We start from the raw sequence: 11,519 nt of genomic DNA, 5'->3' as shown, positions 1-11,519 counted from the left end.
ACAAGGTACAGATGGTTCAGTTTAACTGCTCGAAGCACCTGTGCCAGGATGTGGCTGCCGGACTACATATCTCTTGGCAAGGGTCCAGGTCGGCACTAACCCTGCCTACACAGCTCTGCCTCTCACAACGTTCATTTTTTGCTCTTCTCTCTCTCTTCCAGCGTGTGAGGAGGAGGTGCCTGTGTTCCCGCCGCACAGGCACCCCAACAGAGGAAGCCCCTGCTCCTGAACCAGCCAGGCAGGACCCCAAAAAGCCAATGCGCTGCTGCCACAGACATTTCCGACAGCCAACCAAAACCCAGGTCCCTGCCCTCAAGAAGCCTCCAGTCTAAACCCACAGCATTTCCAATCAACAGGGAAAAGGGAGGGAGAGGACACAAGGGTAGGAAGTGACAAACGGAATGAAAAAGCGGGACCGTTCATACTTCCTTCGTCTTTCAGAGGATGCGGAGGACTTGGGGGTGATGAAGGAGAAGGTGGGGTGGGGGGAACTCCAGGCACACGGAGAACCCTAAGCAGATCCTATCTGGCCCTGCCGTCTTTAGGCTGTTGGGAGTTCTCTTCCCCCAAAGCAACTTCTCCCAGCTCTGAGAGTGACTCAAGATGGCTGGGCTGTTGTGGGTCTCCTCTCATCAGCTCTTCAGAGACATGGACTGGTGCTCCTTTGGCACCCGAGTTCCAAGTAAGCCCTGAAGCTCTTCCAGATTGTGGCCAGTCCACTGTGGCTCATTCCAGCGAAGCGTCTCTCCCCTAAAGGAGAAGGTTTTAGAACAGAAAATATGTTCAGGATCACCCGTGCTTTCTTGGGAAGCTCTCAGGTTGGCTGCCAGGTGACATGAGGAACTGAAGGGGGGCTGTGAACATTCGCCTTTCGCTGTATCTGTCTGGGGGTCATGGTGGGGAGTTTAGTCTTGGATTGCCTACTTCAGATTGGCAGCAGCTCTCCAAAATGTCCCCTCCGCAGTCTTTCAGAAATGGAGATCCCAGGTTCAGGAAATCCCTCCTCTATTCCTAAAGGTGATCGTGCCCTACCTATAGAGCTCATAAAAGTTACTTTTTTGGATTACAGTTCCCCAACCTCATTGCCAGTCTGTTTTGGGAATACTAGGAATCTTTGTCCAAAAAAGAGAGTAACTTTTAGAAGTTGTAGATATGTAGTGATCATTTCTGTTGGTTGATTCCTGGAGCTCAGTGCTTATGAATTGCTGGAGAGCAAAGAATGGGAGGTAGTGGTGGATTGCGTGGTCTGCTGGAGGCTTTCATGGAGAACTTCTGGAAAACAAGAGTCAGGACTAGTTGGTGGAGCCCTGGTTTCATCCCGTGATGCTCTTATGCCCTCAAGTTTCTGACCTGTTGTGTCTTCTCATCTCAGTGTCAGCTAAGATATTGCCACAAAGAAATGCCAGCTACCCTCTGCTTCCCCCTCTTCGGGGGGTCTCAAACTCAATTTACCTGGGGGCCGCTGGAGGCAGAGTCTGGGTGAGGCTGGGCCGCATCAAATTTTCTGCCAAGCGGAGCAAGAGCCCAAGGAAGCCGCCCAGGAGTTTCCTTAGCCCGGCTGGGGCTCCGAGGAGGAGGGGCGCGCAAGCCCTCATCGCCAGCCACGACCCCCTCAGGTTCCTTCTTCACTACCACCAGCACCACCGGCAGGACGAAGAAGCGGAGAAGGGAGGGAGCACCGGTGACTGCCTAGCGAGGCGGAGGAGGGCGCAACATAAATTTTTTTTAAACCCTTACAGAATCGCCTTGCCAAAGGAGAAAAGCCCCCATCGGTACCCGCGAAATTAAACAGAACAGGTGTGCGCGCAGACACACACACACAGACACACACAGAGGTCCGGCAACCTTCCTCTGAGGGCCCCCCTCAAAAAAAGGTGCACTCAGCAGCAGCAGCTACCCCCACCACGACAGAGGAGCAAACTTTGCAAGGCGAGCCCAGGCAGCCTCCAGAGTCAAGGCGGCTGAAGCAGGACGAAGAGGAGGAGGAGGAGGAGGAAGCACCGCTGTGCATTGAGGTGGCCGCTGGCTAGGCTGGTGCTGGGGGTGCTGAGAGAGAAAGAGCGCCAGAGAGCTGCTTCCCTGGAAGAGGTGGCAGCGGCGGCTGCTCTTGGCGGCTTGGCGGCGCTCTTCAAGAACGGGCCGGGAGTGAGCTCCGCTCTCAGGCATCGCTCGGTGATGGCTCAAGCACTTGGGGAAAAGAGCCGGCAACGCGCCTCGCTCGCCGGCTCTCCCCCAAGACAGCGCCTCTTGCACCCTCCATTCGGAACTGCAGCTTGCCAGCCAGCAGACAAGCGGGCTGGTTTGCAGGCCAGTTCCAGATGGAGGGTGCAAGAGGTGCTGTCTTGGGAGAGAGCTGGCAAGCGAGGCGAGGTTTTTTTTTTTACTCTTGACAGCAGATGACACGTGGGCGCTTCAGGGGGGCCAGGCAAGACGGGGGCCACAAAGTATCATCTGGCAGGCCGCAGATGGTCCCCGGGCCACATGTTTGAGACCCCTGTTCTAAATGTTGCTTCAGTCCAACTGCAGGATTCTGAAGCCTGTTTCAAGCACACGACGTGCATATGGAGGAAGAGAAACTGGACGGTGGGTGGCCTTCCACTGGCAAATAGGGTTCTTGAGAGAAGATGAAAGCATCTTTTCCTTGTTCTTGTGGCTCCTCCATCTCATTTGCCCCATTACCTTTACATTTACACCAAGCTGCTGTATATTATACATAATGTACTGGAAGAGTCTTCCCAGTTAATTTCCTGGATGTCTCTTGTCTGAAGAGGCCTCCCTTGTTTTAAAGCGAGAACCAATTTTATCCAGGGAGAAATCATAGATGGGGACACCTTTTGGACTAAAGAGATAGGTGGGCTTCAGGGTGAGTGTCTGAACTTCCAGTTCATTCTTCTCTGTAATTTACAGGATTCGATGAATATGGAACCCTCAGAGAGCCTATGTAGCAGCCTGGAGGACTAGACTTCTGACCTTCCATTGGATTTGGAAAGGCACTCTTTTCTCAGATGAGCAACAGGAAAGGATGCCCTCATTTGACCCACGCACCTGCCAAACAACCCCTAGATGTCCCCTCAACATCAGACCTAGGGCAATGACAGAGATTGTCATGCAAAGGTTGGGGGGTAGTAAGGATGCCGTAGTTTAGTCCATACACCCCCAGACTTCTCAACATCAGAACTTGGGGAACAGATGGGATTGTCTGGCAAGTGCCCAATGATTTCTGCCCACCTTTCTAGCTCCATTACAGGAAAAATAGGTAGCACTTGGTCAACCTCATCACAGCTAGTGTGGCAGGTGTCGCACCCAGTTTATGAACATGATAAAGGGAGCTCCTATATTCAGTCTACCTTTGGAATAAGGAGAGGGAAATGGAGATGGTCCAATCTAGCATGACTTGCCTTAAGATTTTGTGTTCTAGCCTGTTGTGTGAGTTATTGCTCCTAGTCTCCTGGTGGCATCTCCTAATCGTACCAACATGAAGAGAGAAAATGATTCAAGCCTTTGGGTGAGTTAGGTACTGTATGTACTTCTATAAGAAAAGGCACGGCAGTTCCAACTTGTAAGACATGGTGTCCAAGCTGCAGCTGTTTCTTCACCGCAAAGCGGCACTTGGAAGGGGCCGTTGGATTCTGGTAAGTACCAAAGAGGAAGATGGATTATGGATTTCCCCCACCCCTGGCCGAGGGGGATTACCTGCCATACAGGAGGATCAGAAGTGTGGGGAACTTCACCCAGGTAAGCCAGTTACTCGTATATGAATGTAGAAGAAACAGAGCAGCCCTCTCTCTGCCTCCTTTCCTGTACTCCTCCCCTGTTGTCCCTACCAGGATTATGTACAGCAGAAAAGACTGACGTCAGGTGGATTACCAGATCCTATTTCCATAAGAGGAACTGTTTCTTTTCATACACAACCCACCCTTACTCAAGTTAAAGTCCCATAAAAATCACAACTTCCACACTGTCTAAACAGGGTTCCCACAGGGATGTTCATGGCATCATTTATTTGCTTTGAAATAAATGAATTGATGCTTAATTTTGATTCCCAGGATTGCATGTGGACTTTATCATAGTCCTTGCTGGAAATGCTGCTTCCCCTCCAGGAAAACTGCTTATCTGATTGGTGAGCTGAGCAAAGATGGATGGCCATCCTCCCATGCTCCACAAGGACCCTGAATGTGTCCTGTGGTATCTGGCACCAAGACATTAGCAGTAGATCCTCTAAGTCCTGCAAGTTGTGAGGTGGGCCTCCATACATCACATTTGCTCAACTGAATTGAGATATGGGGAATTTGGAGGCCAAGGTAACACCTTGAACTCTTTGTCATGTTCCTCAAATCATTCCTGATCAATTTTTGCAGTGTGTCAGGGTGCATTATCTTTCAGAAAGAGGCCACTGCCATTAGGGGACACCATTGCCATGAAGGGATGTACATGGTCTGCAACAAACTCTAGGTAGGTGGTACATGTCAAAATGACACTCACGTGAAAGCCAGGACTCAAGGTTTCCCAGAAGAACATTGCCCAGAGCATAACACTGCCTCCACCGGCTGGCCTTCTTTCCATAATGCATCCTGTTGCCATATCTTCTCCAGGTAAACAACACTCATGCACCTGGCCATCCACCTGATCTAAGAGAAAACATGATTCATCAAGCTAGGCAACCTTCTTCCATTGCTCCATGATCCAGTGCTGATGCTCACGTCCCTATTGTAGATGGTTTCGGCAGTGGACAGGGGCCATTATGGGCACTCTGACTGGTCTGAAGTTATGCAGCAAACTGGGATGCACTGTCTGTTCTGACACTTTTCTATCGTGGCTAGCATTAGCAGTAGTTTTTATGGGTGATCGGATCAGATGGGCTAGCCTTCTCTCCCCACGTGGATCAATGAGCCTTGAGCATCCAGGACCCTGATGCCAGTTCACTAGCTGTTCTTCCTGGCACCACTTTTGGTAGCTATTAACCACTTCATATCAGGAACACCCCACAAGAAATGCCATTTTGGAGATGTTCTGACCCTGTCATCTAGGCATCATTCTTTGGCCCCTGTCAAAGTCTCTCAGATCTCTTTGCTTGCCCATATACTTTTGCTTGCTTCCAATACACAAAATTCAAGAACGGACCTTTCACTTGCTAATACTGTATATCCCATGCCTTGACAGGGGTCATTGTGAGAATATAATCGATGCTATTCATTTCACCTGTAAGTGGTTTTAATGTTATTATGACTGATCAATGTAAAGGAGCATAGGACAAAATTTTGGGTACCCCCAACCCACATGGGCAGTATCTTTCTTGTGAGGAATTCCTTGAAATCTACGCTGGAATAAGGCTGAGGATAGGCTGTGAAATTGTGTTGAGCTCAACTCCCTTTTTTACCTTTTAATTTTTAATCCTTTAACCTTTTATAACTTTTATAACCTTAATAATCTTAATAACCTTTTATGGGGAGGCTTGACAGCTTTTTTTTGCTGTTCCTGTTTCTGGAAGAAGATAACTGATAGTGAGACTTTTATGCACCGAGAGCCTGTCAGACAGACTGAAACTGTCGTTGAGATAAGCCTGGGAATCCCATGCTACTCTTGCGTATTTATTTGCTTTAATTTTTCTGCTGGTCCAACAGAGGCAAGACAGTTGCTGGGGAGAGGATATAAATTGTTTGGAAACTGCAATTAGACACACTACAGCTTTACAACACTGTGTGGCAGACCAAAAATCAACTATAATGGGAAATAAACAGCATAGGTCAAGTCCAGGCCGCCCCCGCCCCAACAAGGCAGTGAAGCAAATTAAAATACAGTGGGGTCTTGACTTAAGAACGGCTCGAGTTAAGAACATTTTGACTTAAGAACCGCTCTCATAGGAAAATATTGACTTGACTTACATACTTAGATTTGAGTTACGAACTGAAAAAAAACCAAGTGGGAGGCAGGGAAAGTGCAAAATTTGAACTTTCAGTTAACTGTTGGCCAGTGAAAAGGGTGCCTGTCTGCTTCCTCACTCTTCCCAGCGTTTAGAGAGTGGATTGGGAGACAGTCTTCGGACTGCCTGGTACTGCCTAGACTGTCTTTTCCCTGCCTTCCCTGAACCTTTCTTGACCTAAGGAAAAAAAGAAACAAAATATCCCCCTCTAGTGGTCGAAGGCAGAATAGCAGCTTCCCATTAGTTTCTATGGACAGAAAAGAGCAGATACGGATCAAATGGTTTTCAATGCATTCCTATGGGAAATGCAGATTTGACTTGAGAACCGCCTTCCAATACGGATTAAGTTCTCAAGTCAAGACCCCACTGTAGATAAAGTTTTAATCACCCATCTCCTGAAAAGGACAAAAGTTGATCCCACAGCTATAAATACTCAACTCCCAAGCCAACTACACCAGAGCACAGAGTGCTGCCCTCTGAAGATGCCGGCCACAGAGACTGGCGAAACGTCAGGAAGAACAACATTCAGAACATGGCCAAAGAGCCCGAAAAACAACCATTAGATCCCGGCTGTGAAAGCCTTCGTGAATACATTTTAGCAGTTGCTCAGTGAATAGTTTACCTGTCACGTCTGCTATTACATTAACGAACCTAAACCCAATGCTGTGTTAACATCAGTTGCTTCTGCCTCCTTATAATCTAGATAAGTGGTGGCGAATCTTTTTGGGCTCGCGTGCCAACATGGGGGGGGGGACAGGGGGTGGTGTGTCTGGAACCAGTAGTGGCTGCAGAAGGGGGAATCCTTGGCACAGAGGTGTATCGAGACCACACTCCGGATCCACCACCAGCACCAGCAGCTCTGGATCCTGACCTGCTGCCTGTTCAGACACCAGCACCACAGTTGCAGCCGCCTGCTCAGGTTTGGCTGCAGAGAGGAGGGGGAGAGGAGTGATCTTGCGACTTATGGCTCGTGTGCCAGCATAAAGTGCTCTGCATGCCAGCTGTGGCACGTGTTCTCCATCACTGATCTAGATTATCTGGCTGTCTCTATACTGGATATAGAAGCATAGGGTTCATCTGATCTACCCTCCAAATCTCTGAATGGACTAATGTATTTTATTCAAAGCTCCCCCAACCCATTGTTGTGCCTTTCAGAAATTGCATGCAACTCTAACCTTCAGCTTGTGGCTAAGATCAATAGCTCTCCAGTTTCTGAAAGAAAATCCATAGTAGCCTTGTCACCTATATGTATTATAGACAAGACAAACGCAGGCGGCTCCTTTGCCCTGATTGATGCATCAGAACAACCAAACCCTCCTCTGCTCTTTGATCTTACTAAACCCGAGGCAGATCCAACAGAGTGAAGAATCGGTCTTGGTCTTTACAATTCATACCTCAAGGATACAAGACACTCTAAGGCTGATGACACCCTTACTTTGTCTGAATTCTCTCTAACCAATAAATCAGTGACATTATCCAGGAGAGATTAGAAACAACAGAGATCGGAAACAATAGAGTCTTGGGCCCTGTCCCATTGATGTTGTTCCACAGATGGAAGAGGAGCCCTCACTCAGATGACAACATCCACACTAGGGGCTCTCTCTGAGTCCACAACATATACACCATTTGCACTTACAGACACTTGGGTGGTGGTAGCTCAATATGGGAAATTACACTTTGTGGCATAAAACAATCCACAAAGGGATTTAGCAAAAACAAAAAGCAAAAAAACAACAAAGCAGGTAAGTCCTCTTTTCTAACATCTCTCTGCCTAGTATCCTAACAGGTGCACCCTTCTCAGAATACAGCTGCCAGCAACAAATAAACATTTATTTTATTTATTTTATTTATTCACTTTTTACCCCGCCCCCCTAGACAACGTCTACTCGGGGCGGCTTACAAAAATTAAAACACATCCGGAAACCAGGGGCTTCCAGCTCCCAACAGAACACCCAGGTAAATGAAGGGGAGAAAGTAGTAAAACAGCAGTGTTGTTATTAAAGATAGGCATGAACCAAACCATGGACTTTTAATAAAGCCCACAGTGGGTTGGTTCATGGTTTGGTTCGGGGATCCAATTTTGCCCAACAAAATGCTGTACTTTTTTATTCATGGTGCTGCATTTTGCTAACTGCTGGTTTTCCAGTTTGTGTCCTTCTCCAGTTGTAATTATCTGATACTTATGTCTGTGAAAGGACTATAGACTGTACTTTAAAATTTCTAATTCCCAGCAGCTGGACACATATATACTTACAAGTAACTGGGGCAAGAAGCAGCAGCCCCCTTCCAGGCAAGTAGCCTCCCACTGGGCAGAGTGTCTGGAAGGGTGCATGAGTTAAGACACAAACTCTTTGTCTTTCCCATGAGAGTGCTTCTCACTAGCAAGAAAGAAGGCTTGATTTTTTCCCCTCTCAGCCCTGTCCTGGACTCATGAGTGGAGTGCCAACAGCTGTGCTGAGAAAGAAACACCCATTCCCACCTGTGCTTTCTAGAACTGAAGTGAAGTTGCTTTGAGAAAGCTGAAACTTCATGTGCCCAAGAGACTTCAGGGAGACTGCAAAGCCCATGGTCAGTCCATCTCCCCTGGCACCCTCTCCGGTGCCTTCCCCACAGCAGCGCCATTTGCAGCGCACTACCACTTCAAAAGAAGCAAAAGCCTCCTGTCCTCTTCTTTCCATACTATGCTAGTGTTTTTGACGACTGTCTCTCCCCATCTCTCTCTTTTCCACTGGCAGCTCCCAAGCCACTTAGCCATATCTGACCGGAGCTACAGAATCTCAGTAAGAACTCCTGCCTGAGCCTTGCACCTTTATGCTGGCAATGGTCTGGTTCAGTGGTTCTTAACCTTTGTTACTCGGATGCTTTTGAACTGCAACTCCCAGAAACCCCAGTCAGGACAGCTGGTGGTGAAGGCTTCTGGGAGTTGCAGTCCAAAACTCCTGAGTAACCCAAGGTTAAGAACCAGTGGTCTGGTTAGTCAACTCTGAGTCAGGTGCAGCACAGCTACACAAAGGCACTCTGCCCATGTCCCTCTGCTGTCTGTCTGCTCATTGTCTACGACAGTGGTTCCCAACCTTCTCCCGACCGATTGGCGGGCGGGGTCCATGCGCAGGGGGCACCCCTGATATGGATAGGTAAAGCAATAGTTCTAAGTTCACAGAGAATTGAATTGTGAAACGAAAGTGGAAAGGGAAAGTTAAGAAACATGAGTCAGTGTAGAGTTAGTGTAGTAGTTGCACTTTGTGTTGAGTGACAGGTAGATTGTGAGCTTTCTGCGTTGGTCAGGAATGGTCACAGGAACAGAGAGGGGTTGTGTTGCATTGGGTATAAAATGTATTGCTGAATGCTTGAATAGCAGAGACCACCCCCCAGGTGTGTTCTCTCCATGAAATAAAACTTGCTTGCTGTAAGTCTTTGGTGTGTGTGTTAATAACAAGAGTACCACGCATAACAATTTGGTGTCACAGGTGGGATATTGCTCTATTGAGTCGGGGAACAGATTTTAAGTAATTGTTCCACCATTGGAGTAGGGGAGGAAGGTTTCGCTGCCGTTAGAAGGGAGGCACCCCCAACAACTAGTTTGAGTTGGCCCTTGCTGTGGTAAGGCCCATCTCTTGTACTGCAAGAATCCTGATTGTGAAAAAAAAGGGACTACAGCAACCTATAGTTCAGGGTTTGGCGAAGAGAAACTCCAAATCTCCAATTAAGGTTGAGTAGCTTGGTCAAGTTAGAACACAATAATGAGGAAAATGGGAAACATGTTTTTCAAAAAAAAAAAAAAAAAAGGCCCTTAAAGGTGGAATTGAGAAACCTTTACCTGTTTTCCTTATAGGGAAAACAGGTAGAGGTGCCTCGAGATAGCCCCTTGGGCTGGCTGACCTCATCGCTTTGGGAAAAATATGCCACGGAGGATATGACTAAGCATATATGTCTACTTGGGTTGCCTTTGCCCTCACCGGGGGGGGGGGGGGGCGTGTGAAGGGCCAGAGGCAATTTGCGCCACAGGGTCGGTGCCACAATGATAAATGTGATAATGGAACCTTATCCACTGGGAGTAATGGCTGTATCAGGACGGGTGGGGCAGCGAGAAGTTAGAGGTGTGTTAGAGGGAAATGGCCATCATGGAGATGGTCAATCCTTCCAAACTGGGGAAGAAGGTCCCACAGACATTGGTGGGACTGGAGGCAGTGAAGGAAAGGAGGACGGAGCCGTAAATCCACTCTGTCAGGTCCCACATGGAGGAGGACAGATTGGGTATGCAGATGCCCCCTTAACTTCCACGGAACTAAGAGCTATCCGAAACCAGTTACCTAAACTAACAGAAGACCCGTAGACATTTGTAAAAGATCTAGGAGAGAATGCTCGGGACATCAACATATTCAATCCAGGAGTTTATATTTATAGTGAAGCAAGTCACAAGCAATGAGAAGTTTTTGGGGGCAGTGCAGAAAGCACGTGAATTATGGGTTTCAAAAAAAGGGGGGCAAACAGGACACCTTTAGAGGCTGAAACAGAAATACCATACTAACAACCCCTGAATTTAAATGTCCAAACTGCCCTAAGAAAAGAAACATCTGCAGAGTATCAAGCTCGAGTGCTTGAGGGGCTAGTTAAATCTATCCCTAGGGCGATAAATATAAGCAAGGCTTTCGGAGCCCCTCAAAAGAAGGAGGAAAAAAACCGATGAATTTGTAGAAAGACAAAAGAAAGGTTGGGCTGATGGTGCAAGCAGTGAGGGAGGTGAATGCGGCTGACAGGGGATGAGAGAGAGGAAGATTTGTAGGGGACCAGGACGGGCATGGTATCAAGAGAAGGAAAGTCAGGGGAACGGGATGTTTGTGCTATATGTAAAGAGAAAGGGGGACAAGAGATTGAATCTGGGTCATTACCTCCAAGCATGCCAGCTCAGACAGCGGAGCTGTTTGCTCTAAAATGAGTGCTACAGTTAGCTGAAGGGAAAAGGATATACTGTACATATATACAGACTCCAAAATATATGTTTGGTGTAGTACATGGATTTGGGAAATTATGGAAAGAAAGGGAACTGATAAATTCAAGAGGAAATTCAGTAGCACATGTAAAACTGTTACAAGAAATTTTACAATCACTATTACTGCCTGAACGGATGGCTGTCATTCATGTGCCAGGACATGCTAAAGGGAACTCGATGGAGGCTCAAGAGAATAAAATGGCTGATACCTTAGCCAAAGAAGCTGCAGTTACTGGCTCCCCCAGTATTCTGTCACTTGAAGCTCTGGAGCTAGCAGAGGAGCAGGGAGCCCAGTTAAGAGAAGAGACGTTGATTATGCCAGATGACCAGGTCTGGTTACTTAAGGCCGAAGGAGGGTGGACCCACCACACATGGACAAAGTTGATGCCAGCTCCAGCAGAGAAGAATTCTAGTCAGTGGACGTGTTCCCAAGACCCGCCAGATCTTCTCAAGATAAAGCTGAAGAGGCGCAGAAGTGTAGACTAAAATGGGTTGCCTGCTTTTATTTGTGCTGGGAGTGATACTGTTCTCACCAGTTATTGGACCAGGAACACATGGTAACTCCTGGGCACGACATGCACACCACATGTTTAAAACAATGGGAAAGGA

This window comes from Pogona vitticeps, chromosome 2 (assembly GCF_051106095.1).
Source record: "Pogona vitticeps strain Pit_001003342236 chromosome 2, PviZW2.1, whole genome shotgun sequence".
In the NCBI taxonomy this organism is placed as follows: Eukaryota; Metazoa; Chordata; class Lepidosauria; order Squamata; family Agamidae; genus Pogona; species Pogona vitticeps.
This window is presented reverse-complemented; position numbering follows the sequence as displayed.